Source organism: Anser brachyrhynchus (assembly GCF_964034855.1).
Source record: "Anser brachyrhynchus genome assembly, chromosome: 2".
Lineage (NCBI taxonomy): Eukaryota > Metazoa > Chordata > Aves > Anseriformes > Anatidae > Anser > Anser brachyrhynchus.
Genome location: NC_137695.1, coordinates 16,490,350 through 16,514,128, shown reverse-complemented (window position 1 = coordinate 16,514,128; position 23,779 = coordinate 16,490,350). Strand labels below are relative to the sequence as shown.

The following is a 23,779-nucleotide window of genomic DNA, read 5'->3' as shown; positions in this document are numbered from 1 at the left end:
TCAGCACTGAGCTTAGGGCTTTGTCCAGATGAGTCTTGAAAATCTCCAGCTCAACAGATGCCTTTCAGAAACCAAATGACATTTACCGCTTGACCACAAAGGATGACCTGAAAACCACAGTAACGTTGAGCCTATGCCTATAGGACAGATTGTTCCAGCAATTCCTGCTCCAAGGCTTTCACCACGCTTCAGAATTAGCTGTAAAGGTACTCAAAAATTCCTGCATTTCATACTATGCTGAAGGATTAAATAGAATTTGACTTTATGAGAGGCAGAGAGAAAAGAAACTTTGTAATAGTGCCACATCTACTTTTTTTATTTGCTCTTACGCTAAAGATAAACAGGTTATTTCAAAGAGCAGAATGAGGTTAATGTGTGACGAAAGTACTAACAAAAGTAATTAAAGATTACTAAAGGAAAGAACAAGAAAACAGAACTTGCATACTACTTGCTCACCCCAGCCCTGCCATCTTCCTCAGCTTTGACAGCGGAGGAATAAACTATTACTGGTAACTTAAGACTTTTCTGGTGAAAATTAAGTTTTAGGATGCTGTTAATTATCAGTTTAGATTACAGAAATAACCAACCAGGGCTGTAATTTTCAGCATTACAGAGCAAGGAGAGCAAGTGTTTTGTTTCCTTAATTTAGAAGTCCTGACATATTTTGGAGATATTTGATACCTCACAACGGACTCACACAGCCAAAACATATTTGAATGTCTCCGATAACAAAGCCATAAAATTCCATTAATATTCTATGGATTAAGACATGAGCATAGCACATTCACCTGCGCAATCCCTGATTGAAGCTTGAAACATGACATGAAAGTCTTAGCAGAAACGTAGCTGGCGCTCAGATTAGGCAAGGACTCAATGAGAAACAATCAATCCCTAATCACTTCTTCTATTTGCACTGTGGTATTTTGTGTCCTTTGGACACTGCCCTGAATATAACTTGTTGTGCCCTTCCGGAAGGATTCTGTACAGGGGTTTTGTTATTTACAGTCTGGAGATGTTGTTAATGCTCTCCTTAGAGGACAGATAACCAACAGCTGACAAAAATTCAGCAAGCAAAACACCACTCCGAACTTTGCAAGGTGAATTGCCTTTGCGATTCTGACTCAAATAATGGAGCTATTTCTGACTTTACAGCTCCGGAGCTGAGTAGTACTAAGTTTTGCAATGGTATTACCTGTATGTAAAGTGAGCATCGTTTACAGTTGTTTCTGTAAGAATTTCCATTATGGAGTTTCTTAAAAAAAAAAGTCAGCTAGACAGCTTCAGTCAGAAATGTACTTTCTCTACCTGACAAAAACATTTATAATGCTTATGCAGCAACATCCCTCACACAGAAAATATAGTACATTTTTTAAAAGCAATTTCAATGTGTCCTATACAAAACAAGCGTTCCAGAGCTAGAAAAAAAAAAAGAAAGAAAAATAGAAGGAGCATACCATTATATGGAAAAGACGACAAATTGAGAAGGCAAACCTGTGTCTGATCTAGCAACAGAGTACCTAGGCCAAGGTGGTATATATCACCAGTATGTTAAAATTCAAATTGCCTATCAACTAATCACTTTTAGGAGGCTTGGTTGTTCAAGATCCATAAAAAAGGGCTCACCTTATCACCAAGCACACTACATCCTACACACTACTAGGCCTTATAGTTTCCCTCAACAAAAAAGCTCTTCGTAAAAGTTATGTACTGGAGCATTTGGTTTCTTATTCTGAAGGAGGCACAGCTGGTCCTTGCAGATTGCACTGTGCTGAAAAATAACCCAGGTAACTGATCAGGTGTTGTACTAAGAACTGCTTCAACTGCTTTCATGCTATGCTGATTCCACCTCCAAATTTTGTATACAACATTGCTAACCTGGACTGTGCTTCAGGGTTAAGGACCTTTTCTCTGGAGAGCTGAGTGCCTACTATACTTTAACACCACATACTTTCAAAACCAGAGATGCAAATATAATAGTTGGATTTTCTTAATGATGCAGAACATTAAAATCATTGTCCAACTAGGAATTATAACCTATGTTTCCTAAACACAGTCCTATCACCATTCACCAGAAAGAGGGACTTAACAGACCACTCTTGGTGACTGGCCTAAGCAACTCAATCCTATACGAATTCCACCTTTTCTGCTTCCTCAGCATATAATAAGCTATTCTGCATTGGAAGAATCCAACATTAAGTTTACAAATTAGAACAATCTCACTGAAACACCCTCTCAAAACTCACAGTTCCAAATTTAATGCAAAATTAAAAGGTTAGGTTGTATATAAATTCCGTGATAAGCACCTGTTGTGGGTTAATCCCAGTAGACACTCACTTCCTCCTCAACTAGTAGGACCAAGTAAAAGGAAAAGAATAATAAAAGCAAGAAAACTTGAGGGTTGGGATAAAATGTTTAATAGGTGAAGAAGTGGAATGAGAAGAACACAGAGCAACACAAGTGACGCAAAGGCAACCACTCACCACCTCCCACGGGTAGATGGCCACCCAGCCAGTTCCTGAGCAGAAGATGGCAGCCTCCCTGAGCTCCCCTTCTTCCCCCTCTTCATTGCTCAGCATGATGTTACATGGCATGGAATATCTCTCTGGCCAGCTTGGGTCACCTGCCCAGTTGTGTCCCCTCCCAACCCTGCGTACCCCCAACTCTACTCACTGGGAGGGCAGTGTGCGAAACAGAGAAGGCCTTGATGCTCTGCAAACTGCTCAGCCACAGCAAAAACATGGCTCTGTTGGCAGCATTGTTTTGGTCGCAGATCTAAACCACAGCCCCATGCAGGCTGCTCTGAAGAAACTTAACTCCATCCCAGCTGGATCCAGTATAGCATTAAAGAGCACTGCATAACTTCTGTTGTTGTAGACAAAAAATCCCCAACACACAATAGATTTATTCAAACTTATTTTGCAAATTTAAGACCAGTTCAACTTCCACAGCTGCAGAACCCTGGTGAAGATCGCTGCAAGAGAAGCGACCACCCAGCTGTGTGCTGAGCACATGCAGAGGCAGCAGCACCCTCCCTCCCTGCTGCTGTACCCAAACTGTTACACACAGACCCCAGCAGAGCAGTTCAGCTGTTGTGCCTGCATTCTTTGCTCAAACAGTCACATCCATCTCCTCTTCTGGGAAAGGACGCATCACTTTGAAGGATTCTCCCGCCTGGAACGCCCCAATTCCCTCGTTTCAAGCTCCCAGAGGTCTGATCCGACTGACAAAGCAACGGCTGGGCCAAAGGGTCTGATATTTATTTTAGAAGCATGAAACAGTATATTTTTTTAGACGACCTGGTATAAACACATTTCCTAATACCAACTGGAAAATGTAGAGAGACAAAAATATTCCACGGGCTTATCCAGGTTTGGTGATATTGCGTGATTGATTAGCATCCAGGAGCAGCACAGAACAGCATCTGTTGTTCAAACTGGTGAGCCACTCGCCATGTAGTGTGCTGGACAAGATTTGCAGACAAAGCATAAGCATGTTCTATGAATTACAAATATCTTTTTTTGTAGAATTTATAACCGTCTGTCAGCACGTTACTTACTGATGAAACATACCTGCTCATTACAAAAAACCTTCACGCAGATAAACACGCAAAAGAATAAATTGAATTCTAACCTGTCCTACTTCACTGCCTTCATTCACTTATCTTATGTTGATTTTATTGTGCAAATAGTCCTTGCCAATATCATTTTCATTTCTGTATCTGCCACCCTGCTTGTTGATTGAAAAACGTTAAAGGCACAAAGCTTCAAAGGCAATGGGACATCCTTAATGAAGTGTCCCCCAAACATGCTCATGGAGGGGAAAAAAAAAGGAAATAAACATGTCAAAATTATTCCTGGCCACTGTCCAACAACCAGCTGTGGTGCTCAGACGATGCTAACCCTGGGAACATTCTTCTTTCTCTACGGGCCTCCAGCTTTGCCTTCTGTTCCTAAGGATATTTGTATTCCTAACTCACTCAGTTTAATCGCAAACTAAGCAAGACCAAGCTGAATTAGTACTTCAAGAGAAAAACAATTAAGCATGACCAAGATTTTAAAGCAACTAGGCTTTTGTGGCATGACAACCAGTACATTTTCAACCATTTCTCAAAAAATCGTGCTATTTGTGGAACACCTATGCTGCCTAAATCATTTCAATCCTTCAAGTTCTGAAACTGAACTTCCACCTGCTTAGGGTAATTAAATATATATATTTTTTTGATAGTGGGACTAATTCCCATATTATGGCCAAATTCAAACTTTGATAGTGATGTTCAGTGGCTCTAGGTTTCATCAGAGTTTAAAGTATCATACAGATACTTTATAGATACAATCATAGGAAGGGTTGGGTTGGAAGGGACCATGAAAGATCATCCAGTTCCACCCACGCACCCCCCATCATCCCTGGAGGTGTTCAAGGCCAGGCTGGATGGGGCTTTGAGCTACCTGGTCTGGTGGGAGGTGTCCCTGCCCATGGCAGGGGGGTTGGAATTACATTATCTTTAAGGTCCCTCCCTTCCCACCCAAACCATTCCACGATTCTCTGAAAGACAGTTGTGTTCTGATTTTTTTTTCAGTGACAAACAGCATGTATTCTGAGATTCTCCCATCAGGCGTCTTCTGATCTAGGGTAAATCCAAGAGAACAGGAAAAGTCTATCTATTTTGAGCACCAGTGGCAAATAACCCAAGTCTATCAGAATGCTAGTCAACATTTTAGCAGTACTTGAATTATACATAATAAAATATCAAGTCACTCAAAAAAGCAACATTAAAATTGCCCTTACAAATCTAGTCAGGAGGCACTCTGTAACTAAACTTCAGTCTGCGAACTTTGAGAGTGAGAAACCACTGCACCTAAAACCAAAACGTGTGCAGTTCTGCAAAGCATGCCATTACACCTGCTGTGGTATGTTTGTTTACACATTACTTTTTATAGCCTGTTTCAAACTGAGGCACGTAATATTGCCTTAGATAAGTCAAAGGAATTAATTACTATCAAACCCTAGACGTATTTATGCATTTTGTCATAACAGTAATTTACGTGTCTACTCAAGGACAGAACTTGCAGAACTCTAAATAATAACACAGTTGACTACATTGTCTGAAAGCTTAAAAACCCACCTAATTCCAATTATTCCTCGATTTTATTATAAATTGTTAAAACCAAACACACCTTTTCTCCTCAATAAACACACTGAGATTAGGACCAGTTCTTCCCTGCATCACAACCACGTGCATCACTTGGCCTCCAGCACATTGGAGACATCTAAATCAAAGTTTTCTTTAAGTTAAACCACTAGAAGATCAACATGCACACACACAGAGGACCACACAAGATCAACATCAAGTGTACATCCTTTAACTTGTCTTCTGCACAAAAAGCAGGATGTAATTTGCATAGGACTCTGAAACCACATTCTTTTCAAAGAAAATTCATCACTACTGAGGGAATTTTCTACTGCAAAAGGTGAAATTTCTAATGGAGAGCCACGTCCATTACAATCTCAGCACTTCACAAAGTAAATTCAAAACAGGTTACCTTTAATTACAATACAACATGCAATTCCTCACTGTCTTCATCTGAGTAGGAGTGAAATTAAACAGGAAAAAGGAAAGAAGGTCCCTACATCCTATTAGACAGCAAGCAGGCTTGCTTCACTACAGTTGTACTCACTTTCAACTGAGTTCACCAGTTTTTTCATAACATGAAGTCAAAAGCAAGCTGTTTTGAAAAAAAGCTTTATCCAAAAGCACCACCTTGCTGCACAGGACGCCCAGAACTCCTGCCATGTGTTTAACACATACCCAAGCGCACGTGTTAAGCAAGCACTCTTCAGATGAAGTTTCCTATGAAATCTCAGGCACCTGGAGATCAAAAAAAGGCAATGATAAATAGGAAAAGGTTTAATTTCAAGATATCAGCAGTATCTTTGACCTGTTTAGTTATACTCACTTGGTGCTGCATGGTCCCCACCCCTGTACAATACAGTAGTCATATATGTGACTACTGTATCAATACTCAAACACAGATTCCAGCATAAAGTAATACGTGGGTAAGAACCTCTGAGCTCCACAACAAAAATACGCACATCTGATAGCCACGTTACCAACTACCTGACAAAGCAGTTAAGAACTGGGCGGCATGCTGACTGCATTCCAGTTATAACTACAGCATCATACTCATGAGAACTTCCCAATAAAAATTAAAGGAGACATTTCCATTAAAATACACTCATCTTAAACTTCACTAGCAGAGCAGCACAGTTAACACGAACACCAACTGGTCTAACTTCTATTTATACAGAAAAGCCCAGGCTTTGGTATGTATGAGAAAAACTAAGAAAAGGGCTGGAACTGCTAGCATTTATTACCTTTATTTATTTCTTCCAAGTATAACTGTACTGAGCTCAAACACAGTTATGCATTCACCATACTTGTCAGTCACTCAGTTACTGGGAAAACTTCTGATTATCTGAGTTACAAGCATAATACTGCATCTAAATTAAGCAGAATTACTTGCAGCCTGAGAATTTCACACAGCAGCCAATTAAATGCATGAAATAATACAACAAGGATTATAACAAAAAAATGCCTGTAGCAGGGTAATACGCTAGCGCTCTTGAATGAAGTATCAGAACTTGGGTTTATCATCAACCCAAGGGTGCACAGAACCTCCAGCTACCATCTCTGACATTGTTATTAAAAAAGTTACAATGTGCTGATACAGAAACTCCTCACACCCTAAAACACCACTTGCATCTTGCTGGACACTGTGAGAAAATGGCATAAAGGTGATGGACAGCAAGCTTTACTCGCATTCTGACAGGTGCCTGCCTCCTCCAGGTGAAAGCTGAAGAGCAGCTTGAATGTAGCACACAGAAACTTTCAGTGCCTTTGCAGACCAGATCACTTCAGATCCCACACGTCTGAAGCCACCATTTCTCAGCAGTACGCAGTTACTTGTATTAAAAAGAAAAAGAAAACCTTGCGTTTACTGTTTATTTACCTCAAATTGAAAATCAGAAAGAAAATCGGAAGAAATATGGGATAATTGAACTACATGTCAACGACAGAACTGAGTAATATCCTCTAGATTTTTTTTTAATAAGATATGCAACTACAGCAAAGAAATCAAAAGCAAAAAATAATCCTGAAAGCTCAACTAAGTAGTTCTACATTTAAGCAAGCTTAAAATGATTTGCCAATTACATGGTCAGAAGTGAGACGCTACAGTCAAAATCTGTCTTTTTAATATCATAACCTATTTTCCAAATGAATTAAGAAAAGAATATTTAATGTGAACTAGAAGTCATTCAGCGAAGATTCAGCAAATTCTAAACCCACACACTTCATTTGTCATGTATTTGGCTGCTAAATCTGACTCTGAAAGACTGATGTGTTACCTTCTTATTATTTTTTAAAAGGATTTCTCTTGGGATTGCACAGCAAAGGAATGAGTGTGTAGCCTATCTTACACAGGAAGGAGAGATTTTTATCCTTAAAAACAGGAGGTTCGCCCACATGATCACCTGGGACAGACTTGGCCAGTGCAAGCAGGCTAGGAGGTTATAGGAGCCTGGGAATGTTTAACATCAAGAAAGTAATTACAGCCCAGCAAGATCAGAAGGAATTACACAGGAAATGTGAACAGTAACCCTTTCATGCCAAAAAAAATCATGAAAAACGGAGCTCTCTGCTGCCAAACTACAAGGCTGTACAAACCCATTGCAAAATGCAGGAATGGAAAAAACACTACATATTACTAGGCTATAAATTCCCAACGATGTGATAAAGCTATACTTCCAAGAACAGAAGAAAACCTCTGGCCTTTCCTGTTGCCATGCACATGCTCTGTAATTAAAGCTCAGAAGAAACATGAAAACATTTCCAGCACCACGTAAGAATGGTACGCTGCCTCTTCTAAATTTTTTCTTTTAATTTGATGCTGACCAAACAGCCTCCTCCCTAGAAGGTGGTCAAACATCTTGTTCTTATTTAGTCATGGGAAACTGCCTTCCAAAACAAATAGCACATTATCCAAGCAAGAATACAAACTCTCTCAGTTATCTATTTTGTAAAACTCAATCTCCCAAATTCTGAAATGCACCCCATAACTCAACGCAATGGGTTCAACTTATCCTATGCATTTGATGGTAGAAAGATTTCTATTCTCTAGAGACACAAATGGAATTTGAGTAGTCTGAGTGTAACGCAATCCACTTACAAAGCCTTCAAGTGCCAGTTTGGAAACTGAACAAGATCATACATATGAGCTCTTCAAACAGACCTGCAAAACATTTTTATTAAGGAAGAGACTTTTTTTTTTTTAAGCTCTCCACTAAAGAAAATTGTACTACTTTGGATCTATTAATAGATAATGCTACAAAGTATCAGCAAATAACCCTGATCAGACAAGAGACAAGCAATAAATCACCCAAGCATTTGTGAGGTTTTTTTTTTTATGAATTTGCTGATTAAAAGTTATGAATAAATTTTCATTATATTAAACAAAAATAAGATCCCCTACAGTGAGTATGAATGTATAACAGATCTCCCAAAAAATGGGATATAAAAATACTTTTCTGATTTAAAAAAAAAAATCTATTTATCTTATTCACACAACATGCTTCTTTGTCATTTCAGTTATGAATCCAGAACAGCACTACCACTGTGATCACAAATTACATTTGCAGTGTATCGCCATACCAGCACTTTAGCTTTTCCTCCACCTTGTCACTCAGATAATCCCCTCTAGTTCCACTTATTACAGAAGTCTTTCTTCATCTATTCTACTTTATTCTCATTTTGTTTCCTCTTCCTTGCCTTCAACTCTAAGATGTGTCTTTGTCATCACAAAGTGCATGAAGAACCAACTCCTGCATGACTGATACGTATCTTCAGCTGCCCATTCAGTGGAACCACTAACTAAACACACACAGCTTATGGAAACACCAAAATATTAAAAATAAATACACAAGTACATGAGAATTTTGAATTGTGGGCATGCAAACAGGGCAGATATGGTGTAAGGAAGAACTAAATCAAAGCCAAAAAGTCATTGCACATCATGGTTTGCACAAGTAGCTAACTGCCATCCTTTAGGAGACGAAACTGAAATATGAAACAATTATTTCCTATTTCACTGAGATGGAGGCTGAAAAACCGGCAAGCACCATGGCCTCATTTTGGAGGCAAAGGACACTACAATAAAGTTCCACTTTCTCCTGTGCAAAACCTAATCCCACTTCTAAGGGTTGGTGATTTGCAAAACCAAGCCAAGCTCTCCCGAGTCAATACACGTTCTTCTGAGATTACAGTCACTGCTCCTAAACGTCTGCCTCCACAGAAGATTAATTTGTCAGCAGTACAATGTCTGTACAATATATTATCCGAAAAAGTGCAACCGTAGATGCAGCTACACTAAATTTTCCATGGCTACAAACTCAATCCAAATCTGTCCACAACAGATTACACTGCCGATCAGTCAGAAAAGTATTTCCGTATTGCGGCAAGACGCTCTGTCTTCAAAAGGACTTGTGCACGTCACGTACAAATATTTCCAGCGATGCTGCCATCACTTTTTCAGCTGAACTACGACAGCGCCAACCTGGATAAAACCTCTCGGTAGTCCAGCAAGGTTAGCTGACCAGGCTGAAGGTCTGCTTGCTGGAAGCCAAGAGCCAATTTGTAGGCCTCTCACCATGCAGATGAACTGATGGCAACAGCGCTGGGAAACGTTTCCTGGACCTCCCTCGTGCAGGCAACACAGCAGAAGCTGAGGATTCCCTTCAATACACACATCTTCAACTGACTCTTCTCTGGACTCTGAAGCTGCGTTGTGGCTCACCAGCATGCACTGCTAACAGGAAATTCTTCTGCAAATCAACCCAATTTTCCTCCTGACCTCTTTAGAGGACCTCTTTAGAATTTTTATCTGAAAAACGGTAATTTACCGACGTAAATGGAGAGGTTACCGGCATTTGTTTTTATTTCCAGAAAGAAATACAGCTAATTTTAAGTGAGGACAGTAAGGAATGTCCTATTCTGGGCCTGTGAACCCGGTTTATAATGAAAAAGGGAATTCCAAAGATACTGGTTTTGAAATGTATTAGGCTTCTAAATTTGCTTAGAGATTTCAACACATTTAAAACTTTTGCTTTTGGGGGCACCTACAGACAGTCAACTCCACGTGTCAGCCTTCCCATGTAGCTTGGTCCGTATTGCAAGTCAAGACACTAAATATTTTCTCCATCTCAGTATAAAACAGTTCGCTAAATATAATTACCAAAGACTGAATTGCTTCCCTCAGATATCTGCACCATATATAAATAAGTAACAGACAGAGACTGCTAAAGAAAACCTGCAACCGTTTTTTGTAAATACCCTCCAAGAACGTATGTATGGTTATTCTGTGCCAATCAAGTCTCAAAAATTTGCATAGGTTAGTATTATCTATTAACATTTAATTCCTAATAAGTATTTTGGAAATGGTCTCTCTCGTGTCTGATGTCTGAATGTTGTAAGGTCACAACTCAAGTAAATTGTTTTCATTAATGAACAGCACTCATTTTTAAAAATTTAACTCCAGTTAGACAAGAAAAGGCTTACACTGCCCAGAATAACTATTTCTGCCATTACTGAAGTGTCCCAGGGTTAAGAAGGACACAGGACACTTAGCCTGCTCTATTTCCTTGACAAAGTAGGGCAGTTCCAACAGTAAATAGATGTCACATTATGACATTATTCTGATTTCATGCATTTCCCATGCTCCGATCAAAGCCCATTATTCCAAAACTTCTGTAGATCAATGTTGTTGTTGTTGTCTTTTTTTTCCTCCTGTTTTCTGAAATGAACAGCTTCCTGAAACTGGAATAGATGTATACAGAACAAATAATTGTATAGTGAAGAGTTTCCATCAACTTACTTAGTAGTCTTCTTAGTCTAAAGAATTCTCCCGCTTCTGAAAAGTTGATCAGATAAATCTCTCAAAGATTCCCAAATTCTATAAATGCTGTTTGATTAAAAAAAAAAAGTAGCTGTTCTATTTTAGCCTTGCAGAGGCAAATAAGCTTATATGTACTGAAATTAGAAAAAAGTCACATTCCAATGAGCACCAATATTACATAATTTGAAGATTTTTTTATACACAAAATGCCTCTGAAAAGGTTTTAAAACTATTACCATTGGATCAATTACATATCACCAACCAAAGGCTTTTATGAGAAATAGAGTGTGCCTGAAAACCAGCTTACTTTTATGCCAAAGGCTACTGCTAGTGGTACAGTGCACTGTTTAAAGATACGGTCAGTTCCTGCTTCTACCGCTATGCACAGATCAGATATAAAACAGAATTGTAAGCTATTTTCCCTTCTGTGACCTATCAACATCAGAAACAAATTATTTGCATATTTCAAATGTTACCAACTGTTAAATGCATGAAAGATACAGGAATGTCACAAAGTGAGAACTCTACTTACTCACTAGTGTACATTTTATTTTTCAAGGAAATGTGTTTTTCTGCTTGCCTGAAGCAAGACCACAGAACTACCAAGGGGCTGCTCTCAGCATTCTAGTAGGTCCTACCCACTGTCTGTAAGGGCCAAAACCAGACTTCAAAACTGTACACAAGCACCCAGACCTTACATTATTACATGAGTGTAAATGTATTACATTTACCTATTCCTGTAAATTTAAGGAATTTTTACCCTAAATTTGTCAACTCTTCAAAAGGTCTCAGAAAAGCTGCATTTTGCTCTCCCAGCATACCACCAAGTTTGAGCAGAAATTATGAATTAATGTGTTCCAAACAGAATAATTATTATTGTTTTATAAAGAACATGACAATTATTCTGAATAACTAACAGTATATAAAAGCATTATCACAGGTACCTAAGCTTCACTTAAGAGACTATGAAAGTTATGGTTTAAAAAATAATTTCAGTTTCTTAATACGATCCCTGGCAACTGAAAAAATGCTCAGCTGCCCAGCACTTGTTCCATAAGTAATAAGAAGCCTCTCGGTAGCTGTACCTAGACTCCATTTGGCTTCAGCTGACAGAGAAGATACAGAAACCAGCTCCCCTTGCAATAGACAGCTATCTTCACAGGACACTAGTATATAAAGGCAAGTTTAACACTTACATAGCATTCTGAAAAATAAACACGGGTGTGACCCTTGCAGGTCTTGATCTAGCCTAAAAGGAATCTACGGTTTCATGCTTCTTGTATAGTGAAATTTCATCAGGTAATAGAAACCTTTAAAAAAATTGTGATTAAATGATCAAGAATAAAGTCTTTAAATACAGAATCTGTAATTTATAGTTTTTCTGCAGTGTCTGCAGTAAACAAACGGATTTGACAGCCAGGTGAAAAATACCCAGCAGAAATTAGGTACAGGACAGACATAAATGATGCTAATCAAATTGTGTTAGTTTCAGCATCTTATCTTAAGCAGAAGAGCATTCCCTCAACTGGTCTGAACTGTAAAATCATGCACTCGACAGGATTTACCTGAAGTCTGAATAAACATCACAGCAGTTGTTGACAAAAACTTGGCTTCCTCTTAGGGAATCAAAAAGACTTCACTCAATCCTCTTGGACCAGATGTGACCACAGTTATTTAAGGGCTTGTCACTTTGTCACTGAAATTGACAACCTAGCCAAGAAACTCAAAAGGCTACAGCTAAAAAGCAAGCTGGTTTGTCCCGTTTCCTTTTAGCATGACATCTACATTGTTCATCAGCAAAAAATAAGGAAGACTTGTTCCTAAATGTGAACTGCATATTCCAATCATGACCTTATAAGCCCCGAGAACTGAGCAAGTATACTACATACCTTACAGATATGAAGCTTCTGACAACTCATTCCACTGCCCTATTTGCCTTTAAAAAAAAAAGTCAGATTTTTTCATTATATTCTGATTAAGCACACAATACTATATATATTCCTTCTATTTCAAATTTCATCTCTCCTGCAAATGACAACAGTTGCTACAATCACCCCATAAGAACCAAAAGACCCAAAGCAGGAGGCAGCATGGTTTTTATAAAGCACAAGATTAAGGAGCATTATCTCAAGGAAAATCAGAAGATTTATTACTATCCTCCTCTTCAGATTACTGTATAAGCAACGCTTTTTCATCACAGGAAAAAAAAAAAATCCCTCAGGCTCCACAAAGTATTAAGTACATCATTATCCATGTAAGACAACAGAGTTGGCACAACTCTCAAATATAGCACCCTGTGATCAAAACCACTGCAAATTAGTCTGTGCTTATGTTCTCATAGTCTACAAACTGTACTGCTGCAACAGATAACAGATATTCTTGAAGCGCACATAGGTGATGAGCAAAAAAAAAAAAGATAAGAGAAAGATAAACAAGCAACCATTCCACTAACAAGTTACACAGTGTTTTCAGAATTGTCTCTATCAAGAGAAAGATAAAATACTTCCAGTCCAAAAAATAAAAATAAAAAAAGGCAGTAACTTTTGAAGCGTTCCTCTCATTACAAAAGCAAAAAGAAAGAAACCAAGGCAACAACCTTCCCCAGGATCCCACATACGTCTGGCACACACTTGCTTATGAAAAGACTGGCAACACGTAGCAGTGGCTTTTAAATGCATATTTTTGAAAAAGTGATGATCCCTGAAAAGTAAAGCTTACTATTTAGATGTTCTGACCATAAGTAACAGTTAAAGTTGACCATTATTTTAGGCTTATCATCCTGACAGAGTACCTCTTAATTACTGAAGTTTTTTTCTGTCTTGACAGGGGAATTCTTTGTTTAAGAATCACACAGAGAAAATGTTTCAGTATAAATCTTGGCTACTCTAAACCAGAAAAATATCCCACAGGTCACTGAGCTACCATCTCTAAGATGAGTTCCCCATAATTAAGGCATCAAATATAATTTCACAGGCATGAGCTGTTTTATAAATAAACTCCACAACATGAGCTAGAGGAAAGAATGCCTGTGTCAACGCACCAAGCCTTGCAACATGGCAAGGTTTGAACTGAATGCCAACTCTGAATGTTATAGCATGGATTCTAGCACAGAAAAAAATAGGAGGAAGTCTTCCCCCTTACTGCCTTCCCACCCAGATTCCCACAAGCTTTCTGAATCGTTTTATTCCTGTCACAGCATCTCCCTGACATCTGCTCTTTGCTACTCTAGAGCCAAATACAACAAGTTTAAGTCAGACTGTTGCTAAATACACACAAAAAAGTAAGAACTGCAGCCTCCATTAAATGGATTGAAAAGGACATGGCAGTGGGAATGAGCAAACGCTGATCCTATAGTCTTTTCCTGCTGAACACTGCTTTTTAAGTTTTTGTTTATCACTGGGGTTTGTATTTGAGCTTGTAAGAGACTGTAATTGTAGTTTCTAGGACTTGAACCATACCAAGAGAGAAAACTGGCACAGAGACAAGCACGTTCATTTAATAAAGATACCCCCACTGCTATCTTTTATGATTTTTTACATAGTTGCTAGAAGTTGGCTGGATGACACCAAAAGCCAGTGTTAGCTCATCTCACCCTCCCGAAAACCTCCATCACTCTAGGTACTGAATAAACTCGCGAACTGACTTGGATTAAAGCACTTCAGGAACACCTACTCAAGGCGTGAGTCCAGGCAACAGAAAAATCAACGCCGGATAGAACAATGTCTCACAGAAGCATTAGGGTTGGAAAAAGCCTCCAAGATCATTTGGTCCAACCATCCCCCTACACCAACGTCACCCACTAAACCATGTCCCTAAGCACCACGTCCAACCTTTCCTTGAACACCCCCAGGGACGGTGACTCCACCACCTCCCTGGGCAACCCGTCCCAGTGCCTAGCTAGTCTCGCTAGTGGCAAGTGACAAGAACAACTGCCCTGAATAATGTCTGTCCAACTTGCTGAGGACCCCAACGTTACTGCCTAGAAGTTCTTCCCCAACGTCCCCACCGACAAGACGGTTAAAACAAACCAGCAGATATTCCCAAGAGAACACCCCTGTGTCCTAACACAGGGGAAGAGAGCAAAGGAATCATTAAGATGCTACAATCTTTTTTCCTGTAAACAAACTAGGAGCAAACTGAATTCCTTGACTCCCGCCAGCAATACATGGTTTTTGGGTGAGCTTTAGCAGAAAAGATCCCAATGAAAAAAATGTCTCAAATAATAAAAAAAACTCAAGGTTTATATTCTCCCAGGGAAAAAAATAACCTGAATCTGTGTCATTAAATATTCTTGCACTCTAAATTATCCCATTTCTGTAAGAAAAATCCTAAATTAAAATCATCCCTGGAATGTAGAGCTCACTGTTTTATCAACATTAATATATCCTTTCTCCATTTGCCAGCCTAATTTCCCAGAATGTTCCCGTACTCTTGTATCGTGAACCAACAGAATAAAAGCTCCTGAATTACTTTTTTCAAACCATTCATCATTCTGGGTATTTGTGTTACATTTCATCTTTTTTTTTGCCTTTGAAAGGTTAAACAACCTAACTTTTTTCAGTTTCTCTTCATACAAGCAATTTTCCACCCCCATACACACCACTCCTTTAGCTTTTTCCCTCAATCTCCTCTCCTCCACACCTCCCTTTTTCCAGGAGGTATCCAGCACCACATGCTATACGACGGCATGATACTGATTTTTCCCATAGTTTTTCATTTTCTACACTATTTTCCACCACACGTTTTACCTAAGCTAATGTTTGTTTACTCTGATTTCAAGTATAAAGACAACTCAGAAGTTAACCAAACTCTCAGGAACAAGATTCTTCACTCACAGTCCCCTGCTTTGAAAACGTGCTATCACGAATGTTTGAAGTCCCATTATTTCAGGCCAGGTAGCTTTGCTCTCCTCTTCTTCAGCATAATTCCTTGCTCGTTTCTAACCCATTACAGTCCCCAAATCTCTGTTATACGCTTATTAGGATACCTTTCCAGAAAGAAAATCACTGATTTATGAGAAGATAAAGACAAAATAAGCAAAGGTAACTACGGAATTGCAGACTTTTCACCATCAGGACTTCCATTAGGCAGTAACTGTGCTTCTGCATAAGAACAACTCCATAATGCGACACAGCAGACTTGCCCTTTGAAAAATTAAGATTTTAATAGACAACGTAACACGTGTATATATGAAAGAGAACATTCTACATCCCACTAACCTTACAAGAACTACAGTAAACACCCCTGAGTTACCTTAATAAAACATCATAGATACTATATTGTCCGTTAAAGGGAAAATATCCAGTCAAAATTAGGCAAAACTTTCCAAGAAAAAGGCACATCTGAAGCTGTGAAGTCACAACTGCCTATGGCTACTTTTCTCTGAAAGCTAAAAATAAAAAATAAAAATAAAAGTCAAAACATCTCAACTGTTTTTCCTCTGACAGGAACAGTATTGTAAAGTTTGTTTAATATTGCCATTTAGGGAAAAACATAATAGTGATTGACCCAACTCTCTGTTCCTAAACACTTTACTAGAAAGAACAAACCATTTTTGAAAATAACAGAAAACAGCTGAAGGCATTTGGGTGGTCTCAGTTTCAGTCCTGAAATGCAGATCAGTACTTCCTTTCCAAATCCAGTAACAATTCATCTTCCTTCTTCAGTAAAGCCTCCAAATTGCTTATGACAACAGCAATAAATCCCACTAAATATCCATATTACTAATTTAGGAGATTTTACTGACAGATTGGTAACTTAAAAGTGCTTGGTTCATCATACACAGAGCATATCTGCACAACAAGCTATGCAGCTTTTTATAGACTGGTCCTTTTGGATTCTCTAACAGTATTTTGGGGGGTTTACGTACTTTTAAGAGAGTGCATGTCATTAACAGAGACACTGAACTTTGGATTGAACACTGATATTTAAACTCTACTGTCTCACTTCTAAAAATATGAATCTACCTTATTTCTTCACCACCTGCTCTGTTTTAACTGAGCTAACAAAGACCAAGAACTGTCAGAATCTCATGTCTTCGTGTATGTAGTGGTACTTTACTGAAACAGCAGCCTGATACAAACCTGAGATTACAGGCACTCACAGAAAACTGACAGACTGTAACCTCACTTAAGGAGGTAAAACCACTCAGGGAAGGCCAAAAAAAGCCTGAGATTAAGTTTTGTACTGCTGCTATTTAAAATCAATGACACGTAGAATTCTGAAACAACTTACAAATCAGTAACAGGAAAAACCCTGCTTTCTATTTCTCATCCAAAAGAATCACAAACGTACACATCAGAAAAGCAAAGTGGCAAAGAAGCATTACTACAGCAAAAATCACATCGGTTTAAACTGTAATCTGTCACCATATATAATTTATGAGAATGTTCTTCCTAAGCAACAGTCCTTAGAAAAACAGAGTTCCTTTCAGTTGTCACTTGCAATGGTCAAGTAACAAACCAAGTAGTCAGAAGATGCACCCTTGGGGCTTTCTTTGGTTTGGTTTCTGCTGTTTTAAAGAGGGCAAGTGAAACCATTAAGTAATTCCTACAGATATTCCAACCTTCACTTACTGGTAACATCCGACTTCGTACGGGAGACCGAGTAGGGAAAAGTTTGTGGCTGACCTGCCAAATTCAACCAAACAGCAAAAATCCTCTATGAACTTAGAAGCCACCTATCATCCCAAACCAATTCCACTGACAGGTCCAGGTAAGCCTTTCAGGTGTGGTGTCATTCTCCCGACAACCCTTGCACCATTTAAATCAAACATTTTCTGAGCTGCTTTTCCATCTCAACGCACCTGCCTTTCTCAGCAAGAAGGCAAGCAGGCCACAAGAACGCTCCTGTTCTTTCCACCTTCCTGCCTCCCCACAGACTTACTGTGACATGGGCATTTTAGCAGGGCTGGGACACTGCAGCTCAAAAGCTTGTCTGAGCACGTGACCCCTCTCTGGCATTAAACATGATTATGTTTTCTAAACCAACGGTCTTGTTCTTGGCCTTTCTGAAAAATAACACAGGACTAAGCCACAGAATGAAACTACAGGACACATACAGAGACGTTAACATCCCATCGCATCCACTAAAAGTTACGCTTAGAAAAAAAAAAAGTAAGTAGAGATATAAACATTACTCACAGTACTCAATACTGCAGAATTTTACTCTTTATATAATCCCATGAAAAAAGCTTAACCACAAACGAAGTGACCACAATGCATCACAGCTCCGAAAGATGCACTGAGCTATGTATTATTTCCTTTCCATTTGTGCACTGCTTGTAAGCATACTGACAGCTCAATGCTAAGCCTGTTTCAGTGTCAGGACTCTGGCCAGCCTGCCCTCAGGCAGGACTTTCAGTACAGTACACCCTTCAATAAAATGGCAAAAAAGAACCAAGAATAGAAAGAATATTTCACAAGCTTACGTGAGGAAATGGTTCTTTCCTAAAGCAGTAAAAAGACTGAAGTGACAAACCAAAACCAGCCTCTACTTGTTTAATGCACAGCACAGTTGTACCACTGTTAGATGTATGGTGTTTTGATTACACTTTTGGTATTAATTAGTAAGAATTATCAAATTATGATGTATCGCTACACAAACTGTGATAACGTTTCCTAAAACATTTAATTACGTTATAAATACCCAGGAAATCAGTCCTTTAATAAAAAAAATGCTTGAATACCACTCCCACTGAGTTTAATCAGCTTATTAAGGACAAACCAATACCTGCAAACATTGTGCTACAGGAATTCAAAGACACAATTAACAAACATCATGTGAGGAATAGGATGGTTTCTACCCAGCTGTTCTGTGCGTTTTCATGAAGTAATATAGAGAAAATAAAAGATGACATGATTCTACCAATACCATTTTAAATTAACAGTAAGAACCCATTTGCTATGCCAACAAGAGAAAGCAGGGAAGGAAAAAGTGACTGTAAGTTTTTATTTCCAAAATTTTTTCAAAAAAATCATTAAAGCTGTACACCATAGGTATTTTTAATATTTACACTATACAGTAGTTTACACTTCATTCAACTCTGATAATAACAATATGCAAATATACTTCATAAGTGCTCAAGTATTATCCAAGCATAACTGTTCTGTTATTTGTTGATATTTGTCTTGTAAAACCATATGTTCATATTTTATCTTTTTTTTTTTTTAAAGTAAAAAACGTGTTCTGGTTCTCCATAAGTCAATGTTTCATTTTTATCGTTATAATTAAGTCTACGCAAATAAGGACAAAATCTTAACTTGACTGCAGATAAGGATAAGCATTACAAAATCTTTTAGTGCTGCTGAACCATTATTTTTTATGGAAATTTTGAACACAGTTCCATTGGAATATACCAATTTACCTTGATGACACTATAGAAATGATTCAAACAAACTCAACACCATCATGTAAAGCATGGAAACAAAAACTGTCTATGTAAAGAGGTAATTGCATAAATTGAGTGAATCTTTCTTTGACCCCATTTGAACAGAACATAGAACACAAGATTCTGAAAGACTTTGAGGTATTTTCTCAGTCCACTTTTACAATAGCATAGAAGCACAAAAACCATAGGAACAGGACACATTCTAAAATTTCCATTCAAAGAATGCAGAACTAAAATGCATCAGCTACGTAAGGCTGTCTGCATCTAATCTTTTAACCTAAGCTAAACACACAGTAGCTTACTAGAATTGAAAGGAGGTAAGCTACCTAGATCTACCATTAGAAAGAGGTGCTTCTTATGAAGTGTCTGAATACTGAATTCAAACCGTACCTTACAATATGCAATCTCTTTGTGCTCAGACAAATACAGATTTAAAAAAATAGAATATTCTGCAAGCATATTAAGTGTATTCTTTCAGAGTACCCACCTTTCACATCCTGTTCCTGCTACAGCCAATAAAATACTTCATCCATCTTAATCCCTGTTTTGAAGAAAACAAAAAACAGAAAGTCCCAGTATCTCAGGAAATGTATTTAGCAAAGGATAGAAAATCATATTAAATAAGAAAACAGAGGCATAAATTTTAGAGAGCGGTAAATAAACAAGAATTCTGCTAAAACATATTTCTTCTCAATAGATCAAATAGAATGACATCTTCTTTGAGGCTTACCATATGTTTACAGTGATTTGAATTAGAAATTACAGTAATAAATACTTCAATCAATATTGTTAAAGTAACTGATGAAGTTAACACATTCCTGATTTGACCATTTATTTTTTTTAAACTGTAAGTTTCTATAATCGTAACTGTACTAATGTTTTCAGCAAGCTTCAGATCGAAGTGGTACTTCCCTCACTTGACCATGCATTTCATTTTGACCTGACAACATCCAACTCATTAGGTACAAATAAATGCATGAAACTATCACCATTTTCATATAAAGATTTAAAACATTAAACCACTTCCATAAACAATATTACCTCTTCACATAAAAATGCTGGTAACACCCCAAGTCGCTGATGAAGAACATTCTGTTGGTCTAACGCAGCATGATCATTGAACCTGTACATTAAAAACATGTATATATATATCAGTTACTAAGTATATCTGAGGTTTCATATGAGAAAGTCAAAAATACCTCATCATACACTGTCTTCGCTATTTCCAACATTCTCACAAATGAGAAACTGATGCATAGGAAACCAGTGTTTCCTTCTTGAATACTTTGAAAAACACCTTAGTTACAGAATATCTGGTTACCTCAAAGTTTATTACTTCAGCAGCTCGGGCAAAGGTTAAAAATATTTGCATACATTGTTAGTTTTATTCTGATGCCCCAGCTACGTTTCAAGAAAACCTTATACTGGATCATTACAAAAAATATTAAAAACTTGCACCATAGCTACTATAAGATTTTTCCTTCCTTTTCCTTTCTGATTTTTAAGAAACTTTAACTTTGAAAAAAGTCATATTCTTTTAGCAAGTGAGGCAGAAAAAAGATATGCTCTCATCCCTTACATGTACACTTTGTTTTGCATAAAAATAGCTTTAAAAAAGTTAACTACACATAAAACTAGTACTAGAAATACATTGGTATGGTAAGATTAGACTAAAAGAACAGGCAGCTCAGTATCTTGGTTGCCGAACGGCCTTGTGAAAAACAAGCCGTGCACAAGAGCTACTGAGATTCGAGGGAGCTGTGAATTTACCTCATCTTATCCTTCTATTTGGTCTTTTATTATGGAATAATGGCACGAAGGACCATTATTAACGGCATGTTACAGGTTCAAATAAATGAATACAAGCGAATTTAGGACTGTAATTCCTGAACTACGCCAGGTACGCTGCGCAGCAGCGAAGGACTGACAGCTGCCTGTGACTTGAGGTTATTAGATAGCTCCAGATACAGCTAAAGCGGATAAACTAAAGCAGCTGAGCACCCAGCAGCGACGCGAGGCGCACCGGACTGCCCTGAGAGGCAAAATTTGGCACCCAGGTTGCAATGCGGGCACGGAACCGGGCAAACCTCTGGCCAGGAGGTGCCTTTGTGGCCAAGCTCCCTCAGAGGAGGCTCCATCCCACCCGGCGGGGCGCCCGCCGGCCCCGCCGCCCCCCCTCAGGCGCGGGCCCCCCCCGCCCCGTCCCGTCCCGTCCCGCCGCGGGGGGCAGGGAACTCACGCGCGCGCCCCCTCCGCCTGCTGCGTCACGCCTCCGCGACGTCACGGCGGCGGCGCGCGGTGGCGTCACCCGCCGAGGGAGTCCCGGCGCGGCGCAGGCGCGGTGGTGGCGCCTCGCGGCTGGGTGCGGGGGGGGGAGGGGGTTGGCGGGAAAGGCGCTGAGGGGGCGGGGGGGAGCCGGGGGGAGGGGCACGGGGTTGGCGGCAGCAGGTGGCGTGTGGCGGGGCGCTGCCGGGGGGCCGCCTCCCCCGGGGGGCATTGACGGCCGTTCGTGCCTCTCCTTCTACATCAGCCATTGCTTATGGGGAGGCTGAGGGCAGCATGCATCTACCTGACACAGTGCCTCAACTTCCCACATACCTGACATGGCACCTCGCCTTTCCCACACACCTGACATGGCGTCTTGCCTTCCCACTTACCTGACATGGCGCTTCGCCTTCCCCATGCCTGAGGTGGTGCCTCGCCATCCCACATACCTGACATGATGCCTCCCTCACCTTCCCACAGACCTGACATGGCACCTTGTCTTCCCACATACCTGACATGGTGCCTCACCTTCCTCACGCCTGACATGGCGCCTTGCTTCCCCCACGCGCCTGACATGGTGCCTCGCCCCTCACACACACCTGACATGGCGCTCCTCATTCCCACACCTGACACGGTGCCTCACCTTTCCACATACCTGACATGGCCACACACCTGCCATGGCGCCTCGCCTTCCCACATACCTGACATGGCGCCTCGCCTTCCTCACACACCTGACATGGCGCCTTGCCTTCCCCACACACCTGCCATGGCGCCTCGCCTTCCCACACACCTGCCATGGCGCCTCGCCTTCCCACATACCTGACATGGCGCCTCGCCTTCCCACACACCTGCCATGGCGCCTCGCCTTCCCACATACCTGATGTGGCACCCCACCTTCCCACATACCTGCCATGGCGCCTTGCCTTCCCCACACACCTGACAGGGCGCCTCACCTTCCCACACACCTGCCATGGCGCCTCGCCTTCTCACATACCTGATGTGGCACCCCACCTTCCCACATACCTGACATGGCGCCTCGCCTTCCTCACACCTCACGTTGCGCCTCACCTTCCCCACACCACTGGGGATGTGGAGGGAGCCCAGCTGCCAGCTGGCCCCGGAGCTGAGGGGCTTCAAAGGGGCGGTTGGTAAAAGGAGGCTGTGGAAAGCACAGGGGTTGTTCTGGGAAGCGGGCAGGAGGGACCTGCAAACGCTGGGTCGGAGGGAAAGAGGGGAATAAAAGTGTCACGGAAATAGGGCACCGTGGAACTTAAGGGGAGGCTGAAGGGGGGGATGAGTTAGGTAGGAGGGAGATCAGAAAGTGCAAATGGAGGAAGTGTAGGATATGTAGATGAGCAAAAAACACTCGGGGAAAAAAGATTTTTTTCTTATTATTCCTCTAACCTTCTGTTCTTCAACAAAGCCGATGCTTGCGGGGGGAAATAAATGACTTCTACCTGCAGGATTTCAAAGATTAATGGAGCCACCTGCTTTCCCAGAACCATCCTGTGATACAGGGCTGTCTCCATCATCGCAGCCTGCTCTCTTGTACGTGCTCTGCCAGGACGCCCTGACCTCCTGTGAGCCCACACCTAGCACAGCTGTTTTGTCGTGCCATAGCGGTTGCTGGAAAGGGGGATGACAAGGACCCAGCAGCCACGGCTGGAACAATGAGTATGGGAATTTGAACTGTCACAGCTCCTGGGAAGTGGGAGCGGAAGAAATGGGGTTGGGCTAAACATTTAATTCTGCTGTCTTTAGCTGTCATGTGCTTAGAATTACGCCGCTGCTGTGGTGTTTAAGTCCAAGAGCATCAGAAATGGCAAAAATAGGGGTCAGAGTAGAAGAGGATACAAGGAACAATGGAATTCTTTCCAAATTTCCACATCTCTCCACATGTACCTGAGGCTGAAATTTGAACTTTGCCTTTCCAAACCACAAATGAGGCATAATTAGCATATGATGGTTGCTGATATATTGCATGCCACCTGGAGAGACATAAAACATTCATTCTGGTGTGCAAATGTGTTTGTGCCTTTAGTAGCTATTAATTTTCATTAAAAAATATAATAAAATACTACAATAGACTTACCTGTTGCCAGTGAAAGAAAAAAAAGATACTTGATGATGATGGTGAGACAGTACAAACTTCCAGCGTGGACTGTTTTATTCACAGAAA

General features: G+C 40.2%; 1 protein-coding gene across 9 annotated transcripts in view; it reads right to left on the bottom strand.

Annotated features, from left to right (window-relative positions):
- ZNF438 (zinc finger protein 438) overlaps positions 1–21,696 on the bottom strand; it is a 48,710-nt gene extending 27,014 nt beyond the window's left edge. For 5 of the 9 annotated variants that reach the window (XR_013946222.1, XR_013946223.1, XR_013946224.1 and 2 more), the window contains exons 1-4: positions 21,575–21,696; positions 20,377–20,458; positions 19,823–19,876; positions 5,807–5,866 (exon numbers count right to left, since the gene is read on the bottom strand). The gene's annotated coding sequence lies outside the window, so the exon portion shown is untranslated. Of the gene's footprint in view, positions 1–5,806; positions 5,867–12,835; positions 12,883–19,822; positions 19,877–20,376; positions 20,459–21,105; positions 21,516–21,574 lie in introns of those variants that run through there. The other 4 variants (XM_080579099.1, XM_080579104.1, XM_080579103.1 and 1 more) reach the window with 3 other exon arrangements.
- Between the last annotated feature and the right edge of the window lie 2,083 nt (positions 21,697–23,779).